This window comes from Bubalus kerabau, chromosome 6, assembly GCF_029407905.1.
Source record: "Bubalus kerabau isolate K-KA32 ecotype Philippines breed swamp buffalo chromosome 6, PCC_UOA_SB_1v2, whole genome shotgun sequence".
Lineage (NCBI taxonomy): Eukaryota > Metazoa > Chordata > Mammalia > Artiodactyla > Bovidae > Bubalus > Bubalus kerabau.
Window position 1 is genome coordinate 34,725,959 of NC_073629.1, and position 13,111 is coordinate 34,739,069.

A 13,111-nucleotide genomic window follows, 5' to 3' on the forward strand; every position below is an offset into this window, starting at 1 on the left:
TGGGTAAGAAACCCTGAGAAAAGAGTTTTGTGCATGGTCAGGGCTGGCTAAGGTGAGAATAAATTTAATTGAATGAATGACTTTTTTATATTAAAAGTAAGTGCAAAACTAGAAACTGGCTTTCTCTCTGTTAAAAGGACAAAGGTTTCTTGGAATATCAATCTGCTTTTGATAACAGATTGTACAGTTTCTTCACCTTTTAAGTAACCTTTGTAACTTTCTGTATTTGCCTTAGAAATCTTTGTCACTTTGGTTAAGTGAATAAGCATTGTTTCACAATGACCGTGATCCTATTTGGCCAAGTGTTTTAAAATCTTGTGATATCTTGACAAACTTTCCCAAATAAAATTCTAAATGAAACCTTTTTAACCTCTAACTTTGAAACATTTTAGCAGGACTCTGAAACAGCTCGAAGAAAGATATTAAACAAGGCTTATTTGATATATTAAATTACATGGGAAGCACTGTCAAATGAGTGATAATAAACCTTCTTAATTTATATTTTATGGATATATGTTATTAATATAAATGCTCTAGGAATTATATGAAATTTGCATATGCTCTGGCATAATGTTATCAATCACAGCTCTAGTTATTATCTTAAAATGTCGTATGTCATAGAACTAACCAAATTTCTTTGTCAATCACATTGTAATCCAATCTTTAACCATGCCGTTTTGTTTTGACATTTATAAATAGTTACTGTTTTACTTTGATACTCTTACAAAATGCTTTGTCTTCAAGACAATTCATAGAAAGAACTTCTTGACAAGTAGAGGTTTCTGATAACTTTTAGATCAAACACTGAACGGGGTTGGAAATTACTGAACTCCAGTGGAGGACCTGATGGTTTCCTAAAACTGTTAACAGAAATTTAGTATCAACAAGAATTAGTTACATAGGGCTGAAGGTTTCCTTAAATCATACTAAATTTAATACATGCATCAGCTTAATAATAGTAGGAAATTGGACTGGGCACCTTATGAACAATGTGCTTAGTCACTCAGTCATGTCCAGCTCTTTGTGACCCCATGGACTGTAGCCCACCAGGCTCCTCTGTCCATGGGGATTCTCCAGGCAAGAAGACTAGAGTGAGTTGCCATGCCCTTCTCCAGGGGATGTTCCCAACCCAGGGATCAAACCCAGGTCTCTGGCATTGCAGGCAGATTCTTTACTGTCTAAGCCACCAGGGAAACTCAAGAATACTGGAGTGGGTAGCCTATCTCTTCTCCAGGGGAACTTCCCAACCCAGGAATTGAACTGGGGTCTCCTGCACTGCAGGCTGATTCTTTACCAGGTGAGCTACCTAGCAAGCCCCACCTTATGAACCATATCAATATATATAATTAGCCTTAAAGATAGTAGTTGGTATAGAACAGACTGGGTCAGGTAACCAGGGATATACTAGGCTGCACCTAATGGGAGTTCTTGACTTAAATTTTCACTTATGGCCCTATTAATGTTATAAGACTTGTATTCTATTTTACAAGCTGTTGTTTCTTTTTTTAAGATTTATTTATTTATGGCTGTGATGTGTCTTCGTTGCTGTGCAGGCTACTTTCTAGCTGTGGTGTGCAGGCTTCTCACTGCAGTGGTTTCTCTTATTGTGGAGCACAGGCCCTAGGGCATGCAGGCTTCAGCAGTCGCAGCTCACAGGCTCTGGCTCAGTAGTTGCGGTGCACAGGTTTAGTTGTCCCATGCCACGTGGGATCTTCCCAGACCAGGAATTGAACCTGTGCCCCCTGCACTGGCAGATGGATTCTTTATCACTGAGCCTCCAGGAAAACCCAAGATTATAGTTTCTTGTATTTCCCAATATGTACATGAGCCTCTGACAAAAACAATGATTATTAGGCAACTTGAAATCATCAATCAAATATATAGTTCTATATAAGATTAAAATTATTGTTGTACTGTAACTCTTGGTATGGGAAGAAGCAGCAAGGCAGAATCATGCCCTAGACCATAACAGTGAGACAAATGGTGCAGAGACCTTCATGGCTACCATTAGAAGGGCCCAGCCCAACCATAACACATCAAGTGACCTGCCAACAAAATCCTCATTTGACCTAGGAATGAGCCTTCCTGGCACCATGGGACAAATTGGTCAGGAAATGTGTCTCAAACCTTGGTAGAATTTATGACCAAAAGGGGAGAAACTATAAGTAAACAGAGAGCCTTGCTCATCGCCCATTTCTACAAGGATTAACCCACTGCACTGATCAACAGGGCACTTTGGGCTTCAGACAGAGGAAACAAGAATAATAATAACAGGTTGTTCTGCACCGTGGACAAGCAGGCCCATAGTTAGATGCACATCTCAGGAAGAACTTTAATGACTCCAGATTCTTGTACCCTTTCATGCATAGGAAAACACCACAATCCTTAACTTGAGATATGTGTCCTTTGTGACTAGCGTTAATCTTTCACCCAGAGGTACGCCTGACTGCACATAGTCTCTAGCCAAAAATCACAAAAAAACTGGCGGTTTACTCAGAGCTGAGTACGCGTTTACTGAGCAAATGTCTCCTGAGCCATAGTCCTTGGTCAGATGCTGAATAAACTTACACTCACAGCTCCAGCCTTATGCATTTTTCTTTCAGTCAGCAGTGGCAACGAGTGGGTCTGGCGGGAGCACAAAGCAGGCTGTAGGCTTGGCTCCAGCAGACTGGAACTGGGCCTTGTGTGCCCTCAGAAGGCCTGAGCTGAGGTGGGAGAAGCAGGAATCTCTAAGCAGTGATGATGTAATAGAGGTGGTGGTCTCGTTCCAGTTCTGCCCTTGGTAGAGCATCAGGAGTTGGGGATAACCCCCTGTGGAGGGCCAATGAGAGCTGTGGTCTCAGTGGGCAATCTGGGACAGGTCAACTAAGCCTGGCTTGAGAACTAACCAATGAAACATGAAGCAGAGGTAACGCAGACTCACGCAGAAGTGGCTGGGAGAGAAGGAAAGGCTGTGGCTTCAGGACACAGAGGGGTCGGACACCCCTCGCATCCCCAGATCCCTGAACCTCCAGCAAGGAGACCAACTCCAAGCCACCAGTTCCTGGGTCTGAGCCTTCCCACGCTGGTCCTGCCTCAGCACTGGCCAGGCCCTGGAGTCAGGGGCAAGGCCAGAAGTTCAATAGCTGGATGGGGTGGATGGAGGGGTAGGCCTAGGCAGGGCCTGCCCTCCACTCCAAGCCCACCTCCCTCCCTGCCAAACACACAGCAACCTCTATTCTATTCAGGGTGCATGCAAGAGAAGGAGAGGAGAGGAGCCTAGAGAGATTGCCTGACCATGGGGGAGAAGGGTTTTCCCCTCTTTCTCCTCTCAGTTCTTCTGGCAGGCATAAGGCAGATTAACAGGAGAAAATCAAGTTTATTATGTGCACACAGGCAATCCACAGAAGTATGAAGAATTTCAAAGACAGCAAGGCAAGATTAGGTATATGGACACGAGAGTGCTCAGTCACTTCAGTCTTGTCTGACTTTTTTGCAACCCTATGGACTGTAGCCCACCAGGATCCTCTGTCCATGGGGATTCTCCAGCCAAGAATACTGGAGTGGGTTGTCATGCCTTCCTCCAGGGGAACTTCCTGACCCAGGGATTGAACCCACATCTCCTGAATTGCAGGTGGATTCTTGTACCACTGAGCCACCAGGGAAGCCCAGGTATATGGATATATACATTGATATTTGGTCCATCTCCTGGTGGTCACATTTGTAGTTCCCAGGCAGGGGAAAAGCCACCCCTTACCTCTTGCCCTGGGAATGCCCAGCTTCAGCCCCTCCAGACCTCCCACAGAACACTCGCTTGTTCCGCAGCGGCTCCACTACTCTTGCAAGGGGCATATCTTCATCCACATGAGAACAATAGCCCATTAGGTACCACCTCACACCTAGAGCTCTTTGGGATTTTTGCCCAGGGAGGTAAGCCACAGCTCCCAGGGGCCAGCAGGGAGACTGGGGCATCCCTGATGCAACCTTAGGAAGTGGCATTCAGAGAACAACAGGCACCTTTTATTGAAGAGCTGAACAGGAGCCGCTTTGAACATACTGTTTTATTCCTTACCACCTCCCATGAAGTAAGTAGTATTTTAGACTCTTTTTGCCAGTAAGAAAACTGAGACTGGTTATTTTTTCTCACATTTGTTTTACATTTAGGTGAAATTCACCTAACATAAAATTTAACGTTTTAAGGTCAGCAATTCAATGGCAATTAAGTACATTTAAAATATTGTGAAACTGCCACCTCTATCTAGTTCCAAGGTTTTTATCACCCCAAAAGCAAGCCCCATACCTCTTATGCAGCTGCTCCCCATTGTCCCTCTTCCTCAGGCCCAGGCTGTCTCTATGGAGTCACCTGTTCTGGATATTCCGTATAAATGGAGTCATGCGGTATATGGCCTATTGTATCTGTCTTCTCTCACTTAGTGCAGTGTTTTCAAGGTTCATCCATGTTGTTACATGGCTCAGGACTCCATTTCTTCTTTTTAAAATTTATTCATTTATTTTATTTTGGAGGATGGATATTTATTTTTATGGCTGGATAATATTCCATTGCATGGATATACCACTGTTGTTTACCCCTTCTTCTGTTGATGTATCTTTGGGCTATTTTTACTTTTAGGTTATCATGAACAGTGCTGCTATGAACATAAATGTTCATGTATTTATTTAAATGCCACTTTTCATTTCTTTCGAATATGTAGGTAGGACTGCAATTGCTGGATCTGATGGTAATCCTGTGACTCACTTTTTGGGAAACCACCGAATTGTTTTCCACAGCGGCCGCGCCATTTTAAACTCCCACCAGCAATGTATGAGGGTTTCAACCTCTCCACTAATTTTCTATTTCTTCCTTCCAATTACAGCCATCCTCGTGATTGTGAAGTTACACTGAGACTGATTTTTTAAATTATTTTTATTTTTTTATTTTCATCAAATACAATGCTAACTTTTCCCCTCCTGCACAGCATGTGGGATCCCCAACCAGGGATCAAAGCTGTGCCCCCTGCATGGGAAGCGCAGACTCTTAACCACTGGAAGTGAAGTCCTGAGATCGTTTTTGTTTTTTGTTTTTTTTTTACGTGAATTGATTTTAAATCAATTTTAAGAAAAGAGTAGCTCGGCTGTTGTGGACAGGGTAGGTAAGGTTGGCAAACACAGAGCCTGCAGCCCGGAGGCAGGAAAGCAGACTTTCTGCCGGTTGTCACTCCCCTGGCCAAAACGCTTCCCCTGCAGCACCCCCACTGCCAAACCCAGCCCTGACTCTGCAAGAAGCCTCCGGATCTTCTGTGTCCCCTGCATCGAGGTGAGCCCCAGGTTGAGGCAGATCTCCTCTGGGTAGAAGGGCCATCACTGTATCTCCCACCTTGATACCAGGGACCTGACCACAGAGACCGAGTCTGCTTTGCAGGCTCTACCTGGTCCTGTGCCTGAGAACGACCTGGCTCGGATCCCAGGGTTTCCCAGGGCAAGTCTGTGGGTTAGTCCCACCCGTCCCCATGATTTTGGTTTTTAACTTCTTATTCTTATTTCCTATATGTATTAAATATGTATAGGAAAAGTACACAAGTTACAAATATACAGTTCGATGTGTTTTCACAAAATCCGGACTCTGGCTAACAGCATCGAGAAAAAAATAGGACATCATTTATACCCCAAACAGCCCTAAAAGTCTGTACTACCCCGCAAGGGTTACCACTAGCCTGACCTTTAATACCATGGAGTGGTGTGGCCCGGTTTGAGGTTTTGGTAACTGGAGTCACTTAGCATATGTGTCTGTTTCTTCAGCAGCCCTGCCTGTGTGGTGTTGCGCGGTGTGTGTGTGTGACTGTGGTTTGCTCATTTCCCTCACTGTCTGGCATCCCTTTGTGTGACTCAGCCGCCTCCATTTCTTTGTTCTGCAGTTGACCGGCACTGAGCTATCTGGACGGTGCTGCTATGACAGCCTACCAAGGAGTGGGGTTCCTGGTCACAGGGCGTGCCTGTCCTGCTTTGCCAGATACCACCAAACAGCTTTCTGTATCCACACCCATTGACACTCCCCCCAGTAACACAGGACCGTTCCAGCGGCTCCACACCCTCATCAACACTTGGCACGCCACCAAGCTTTTTCCTTTGGGGCCAGTTTGGCAGATGTCCAGTAGTAGCAATCTGAGGTCTTAGTTTAGATTTCCCTGATGGCAAATGAAGATGAACACCTCATGTGTTTATTGGTCATTTAGATGTTCTCTTCTGTGAAATGCCTAAGACCTGTGTTTATTTTCTATTGTTACCTTTCTATTATTGCTTTTTAGGAGTTCTTTATTCTAGATGCAAGCCCTTTATTTTATGTTCTCATCCTGTGGCTTTTGATAAATAGAATTTCTTAATATAAACTTCATTTATCATTTTTTCCTTCATGATTAGCACTTTTGGTCTCCTGTTTAAGACATCTTTGCACTCCAGAGTCATCAAGATGTTCCTCTATATTTTCATATAAAAGCAGATCTTCAACACACATAGAATTGACTTCTGTACATAGCGTGAGGGTGGAGTTGGCCTCGTTTCTTTATGCATATCCGGTTATTGAAAAAGCCATCCTTTCCTGACCCCCAGTTTTCAAGTAAGTAATAACAGTGGTTTTTCTTTGACTCACAGGAGCAAGTGGAAGGCATCCTGTTTTCTCCAGGTTTTGGATAAGGGTTGCACTGAGAACTATATCTGTCATAGCCATACGAATGGTAAGTAGTCCCTAGGAGAAAAAAAATTCTCCCCAGGAGGCAGGAGGCAGTAAGGAAATCAAAGACCTAGGGGCCAGAAGAAGTATATAAGTGGGACATTCACAGAGAGTCCAGGGGATGGAGCTTTGGCTTGGTAGGTATGTGACAGAAAATGGGGACAAAGAGTTGACTCTAACTTTGGGTTACAGAGGCAGGGCAACCCCCAATTGCCATCCCAGAGGGTAGAGGTTGTTGCTCAGGTCCAGGGCTGCAACCATATTTTACACTGAAAATTCATTCTGGGGGCCTGCCATGGCCACCCTTCTCTTACAGTCTAAGGACCTGCCCCCACCTTAGCCATAATGGGCTCCTCGGCCACCTCATCCACAGAAGCCAAAGGAAGAAGATAGTGGGACACAAAAGATAGAGCCAGATATCCTGGGTTGGCATCCTGGGTCCACTACTTCCTAGCTGTGTGACCTTGGGAAAGTTACTTAACTACTCTGTGCTTTTTCCCTCTGTAAATGGCAATAATAATAATGCCTAAAAAAAAAAAAAATAATGCCTACTTCACAGGGCCAATTTGGAGATAAATGAAATCGTATATGTAAAATTCCTAAAACAGTAACATATGGAAAGTGTTCAGTAAGTGTGAGCCCTTGTTACCATTATCCTGGACAACTGAATTCAGGACCCCAAACTCCCTGCCAGAGCTATATGCTGAGCACCCATGGGAAGCACCCACTGAGAACAAGCCTTCCATTCCAGCTGACTCAGTCCCTGTCTCCAAGAGCCTAGGAGACCCCTCTAGGCCCCACCCCAGGGAGGCACTGTCCATGTGGCCTTCAGGACACTGACCCCACACCAGAGGAGGAAGGGGAGATGCCCCCCAGCCAGCCCTAGGATGCCTTCCTCCCTCTCCCTCCTCCATACAGGTTTTCCACATCCTTGCAGGGCCCAGTCAAAGCCCACCTCCTCCTTGGAGCCCAGAGCTTCCTCCTTGCTGACCACCACAGCCCACACTCGCCTCTGCCAGCCCTCTTAGCAAGAGCCTTGTCTCCTTGACTAGGACCAGGGTAAAGCCAGAGCATGTCAGGGACATGGGCCTTCCTCAAGCTCTGAAGGCTACAGGCAAATCCACTCAGAGGAGATGAAATGAACTCCTGCAGTGCTCAGCTGATCAGTCAGGTCTGCCTCTTTGTGACCCTATGGACTGTAGCCCACCGGGCCCCTCTGTCCCAAGAATTTCCCAAGCAAGTATACTGGAGTGGGTAGCCATTTCCTCCTTTAGGGGATCTTTCTGACCCAGGGATCAAACCCCATTTCCTACGTCTCCTGCATTGCACGTGAGCCTCTGGGGAAGCCTGAACTCCTGTAGAAATCATCTTAAAACTAAGAGGTGCTCCAGATGAGGAGCCTGGGCAGCCAGGAAAGCCAGTTAGGATCTGCTGACTGTAACAGGACAGGGACCTGACTACATGTGGCCCATAGACCTGAAAGAAGAATGTGGTGACGAGGGAAGAGGAGTGGAATGGGGTCTAGAGCAGCAGAGCAAAAGGATTCAAATCCTCGTAGGGGAAACAAGAGTGTCCACACCAGCTCACCCCGGGCAGCTCTTCTCCTGGGAGAGTCCTGCCTTAGCCTAAGCCACATCTCAATGGGAGGATTCATATGTGAGCCAGCCTGCCTACTGGGCTAGTGGGGTGGGGCCCCATAGGTGCCAGCATCATGAGACACTGATATGAGTGCCTGGAGAGGGTGCCCCAGCCCAGCCTCAGAGGCAGGAGCTGAAGCCCTTGCACGTCTCACAAGGCTCTCACTAGCGCCACCGTGTGGATCTGTTTGAAACCGCATAGGGCTATCAGTGGGGCAAGTGGAAGCTGAAATTCAGTCTACACTCTGCTCACCAAGGAACTTGCCCTGGTATGGCTGCCTGGGCTGCCTGGGCCAGCGAGGGGGGCGAGGGGAGGCGGTGGGGGGGAGGGGCAAAAACTCTTCTCTACCCCAAAACGCTATCAGGGCTACGCCTGCCCAAAGGGCCCACATTTTTCTATCTCCCACAAAGGTGACACGTGGGTGAACATCAGCCCTGGGTTTGTGCGTGACCCGGTGTTCAAGCAGCCCGGCAAGGCCCCTGCTGCACAGCAATGGTATGTGGCAGAGGGGAAGGAAAAGAGCCACCCAATTCTTCACATCAGGGGCTCCAGCACCCAAGGCAGACTGCCCTGGGGGCACCGTGACATGAGTCTGTGGAACCCCACCGCAGCACTGAGGGCCCTGGGCAGCACTGTGGGCACTGAACTTTGTTCAGCTATAAGACAGGGGTGGATCAGAGGCGCCTGCAGCTTCATTTGACTTATAAGCTCAAGTAGGATGCTGCCAGGAACTCCCAGATCTGGCTGGGTGACACCTTCCAAGGGCAGATGCAAGAGCCAGTGACATCAGTGACAATGTGGCTGTACACACACCCTCAGGTTGCAGGGGCCCAGGGGCCAGTGTCAGTCTACCATCTCCATCCAACGGGGTATCCACTGACAAGAGCTCCTGGGTGATCAGGGACCAAAAGCCAGCCTACTGTCTGCTCACCAAGCTGTGTTCCCCAGCGTGAGTCCTGAATCTTCAAAGAAGAAGCATCTTTTTCTAATTACACAAAGGCACTCTATGAGCTAGCATGGCTCTGCCCGGGGGCATATGGCTGCAGAGGAGAAGGGGTCCAGGGCCAACAGAGGCTGTTCAAACCCCTGGTTCCATCTCCCTACTCACCAAGCCCTTGCAGGTGGACTTTTGAGAAACCCTCTGCTGGTGTTTTGATTCCCTGTTATAAGTTGGTGAGCAGTGTGCCTGGTCTGCTGCAGGCCTCCCATGAGCTGGGTCAGAGGCATTCAGTTACTGTGCTGCAGTCATCTCCAGGCATTGTGACAGGTTGAGGATCTGGCCTGCAGGGTCACTTCCTCCAGCAGCCTTTTGACTACCACACTACCATCTCCATCTTGACCTCTGCCAAGATGTTCACCCACCGAGGCCCTCAGCACGTACTCCCTCCCTTCTGCTCCCCTCCCCCACCTCTGCCCCAATACATGCCTTTCACCCAGCAAATAAATGTCTTTGCTGACTCTGGGATGTGAGCAAAAAGCATCGGCAGGAATCGGACTCCATGGTCTGCTGGGGAGAAGGAGGGATGGGTAGAAAGATAGAGACAGGAAGCATTAAGGTTTCATAAATTTCACATGAGCACTCTGGCTTTTCTGTGTGCTGATCACCCAGCTAAGAGCTTTATTTAATGTCCGTGATAACCAGTGCAGGAGACCTTGGTATCCCCATCTTACAGGTAAGAGAACTGAAACTCAGAGTTCATACAATTTGCCTAAGATCACAGCAATAAAGTGAAAGAGCTGTATACCACGAAACAGTAATTTTAACCAGGGGTCACAAAGTTAACTACCTCCCTGACACTATATAGATTGAGCCAGGTGAAAGGCTCAGGGACGGGTGGGGCGCTTTCAGTCCTTTCCAAATGCTGCATCTGATTCTTAGATAAGGCCCCACCCTTATTGAAACAAACATTAAAATTGCACGCACATCCCTCATTAAATAGAACCCTCTTTGCTTGAAATGTGAAAGGATGTTCATGAATTTCCTTTTGAAATGACTTGCCTCTGAGTAACTCATTCAATTAACTATTGGCTATGATTTCTCTTCAATCATCCTGCACAGTCTGGAACTCTTGCCAAAAATCCAACTTACAAATTGTTTTCAAATATAATGACATGTGTATGGATACCAAACTTAAATATTAAAGTTGATGTTACTTTCTGAAGGCACGTTGTTAAACATTCAGCAATTTTGACATTGTCTTTTTCATAGTTTGCAGCCCTCAAAGATTTTCTTTCAAATCTCCAACATTTCCTGGGCCTTTGGAAGTCCACCCTGGCCCCTAAATAGGAGGGTGCATGCTAAGTCGCTTCAGTCGTGTCCAACTCTTTGCGACCCTAAGGACCGTAGCCTGCCAGGCTCCCCTGTCCACAGGATTCTCCAGGCAAGAATACTAGAATAGAGTGGGTTGCTGTGCCCCTCCTCCAGGGCATCTTCCCGACTCAAGGATGAAGCCCATGTTTTGTCTCCTGCATTGGCAGGCAGGTTCTTTACCTCTAATGCCACCTGGGAAGCCCTAGGGTTGCTCATAAAGCCAGGACACTTGGCTCCTCCCCATCTCCAGACATGCAGGCTGCCCCAGCAGGTCCAGCTGCAAGACCACCCACCCAAGATGGTCCAGGGCATCCTAATTTGGGCAACTTGGGCTTCCCTGGTGGTTCAGACAGTAAAGAATCTGCCCGCAATGCAGGAGACCTGGGTTCGATCCCTGGGTTGGGAAGATTTTCTGGAGAAGGGAATGGCTACCCACTCCAGTATTCCATGGACAGAGGAGCCTGGTGGGCTACAGTTCACGGGGCTGCAAAGAGTCAGACACAACTGAGTGCCTAACACTTTCTTCATAGATTATTCTCATTTTGAAAGCAGAATGATTTGCCAAATGTTGGGTTAAATGTGATTTGATGCTTAAATCTTTATTGGAATTCCATATAAATACATTTACGAATGAGGCAATGCTTTGATGGAGTGACCGTTCTTATAAAAGCTTTGGAAATTAGGATCACTGTCATCCTAACCAAGCCTTACCAGCCCCTCCCATCTAGGGGCACAACCAGTGGCCCCCCTGGTCCCCTCAAGTCCCGCAGGATGGGGCACGGGAAGGTGAAGCAGGGCAGGCCAGAGCGTGATGTGTCCTGGCACAACCCACCCAACCACAGTGTTTTGTGACTGACAAGGGACAGTCCCCCAGTGCAGACTTTATTCATGGCTGGCCCCATTCAAGGCAGACTGGCCAAGGCAAGCTGACTTGCCTATTTTATTGCATTCTGTTTGGGGCCTTTCGGAGCAGACTAGTTTTTTAAATTCCCTCTGCCATCCACCATCACTTCACTCCCTTCTCCATGCAAGAGGCAGAAGCCCTAAGGAGGGAAGATGCAGCCTCGTCACAAAGCCTTCCATGCATGCCTCCCGAGCCGGTCATGGGGAGGGGCTCAACGTGATCCCATGAAAGGGAAGGAGGCAGGACTGCACAGGAGGCGTGGGAGAGGTAGAGGGCGGGAAAGAATTTTAACTGCAGTTTACACGCTTTGATTCATTCTATCAAGAAGCAGTAAGACAGACAGATGATACATACCTTGGACCTGGTCATTTTACTCATGGTATCAAGATTAGGAATATTCTGTAAAACCTTATTTGCATGCTAAGTTGCTTCAGTCGTGTCCAACTCTTTGCGACCCTGTGGGCTGTAGCCCACCAGGCTCCTCTGTCCATAGGACTTTTCAGACAAGGATACTGGAGTGGGTTACCATGTCCTTCTCCAGGGGATCTTCTCGACCCAGGGATCAAACCCAGGCCTCCTGCATCTCTGGGATTGGCAGGTAGGTTTTTTACCATGATAGCCACCTGGGAAGCCCAAAGCCATAATATGCAGAGATAATATCTAATACTTATTGAGCACTTAGTGCTTTATATCCAGAGATTCAATGAATCCAGAGTCAACCTGTGAGGATGATTATTATTCATTGCTATTATTATTATTATTGCTGTTATTATCCCTATGGAATCAGTGAGGACATGGAGGCACAGAGAGGGGAAGTAACTTGTCCAAGGTCACATAGCCAGTAAGCGGTGGAGCCAAAGTTCAAACCTCCGTGGTCTGGTACCACAGTAGACAAGTGGTAGGTAGCCATGACATTAGGCCACAGTTATTCCTAAGAAGAGCCCTGATGGTCAATTATGGTGAGGCTCACCATGGGACAGTGTACAGTAATTACAATTTATAAAGAATATGAAAATATTAACGAAATGTGGAAAGACATTAAAATATTTTTAAAATACAAAATAATACATGTATGATCTCATGTCGATATAGGGCAGAAGCCAACACAGCATTGTAAAGCAATTATCCTCTAATTAAAAAGAATATTTTTAATGTCTTTTAAAAAAGAGCTAAAAAATATGTAATATAAAATATATTTTAAACATATAAATGTATCTCAGAAGTTGACCACATATCTGTTGAAACTGGTGCATTATGAGTGGACTTTTTTCTTCTTACTTTTCTGTATTTTCCAAATTTCTTTCATGAAAATTATTCTTTTCAGTTAGGAAAAAGTATTAAGGGCTGATTTAAATTTATTTGCTCTCAATAAGTGTTTAAAAGAGAAATTTCTGAGAAACAAAAACTCCACAAGTTTAAAAAAAAAAAAAATAGTGGGGGGGAGTTGCTAAGAAACTTTTTAAACTGGTAATATACTTACAGTGAGGTCTCAGAATTTACAATGAGTAAATAGGGAGTCTTTGCTGTCCTAAGGCAGCTCTTGCCTTTAAGGAAC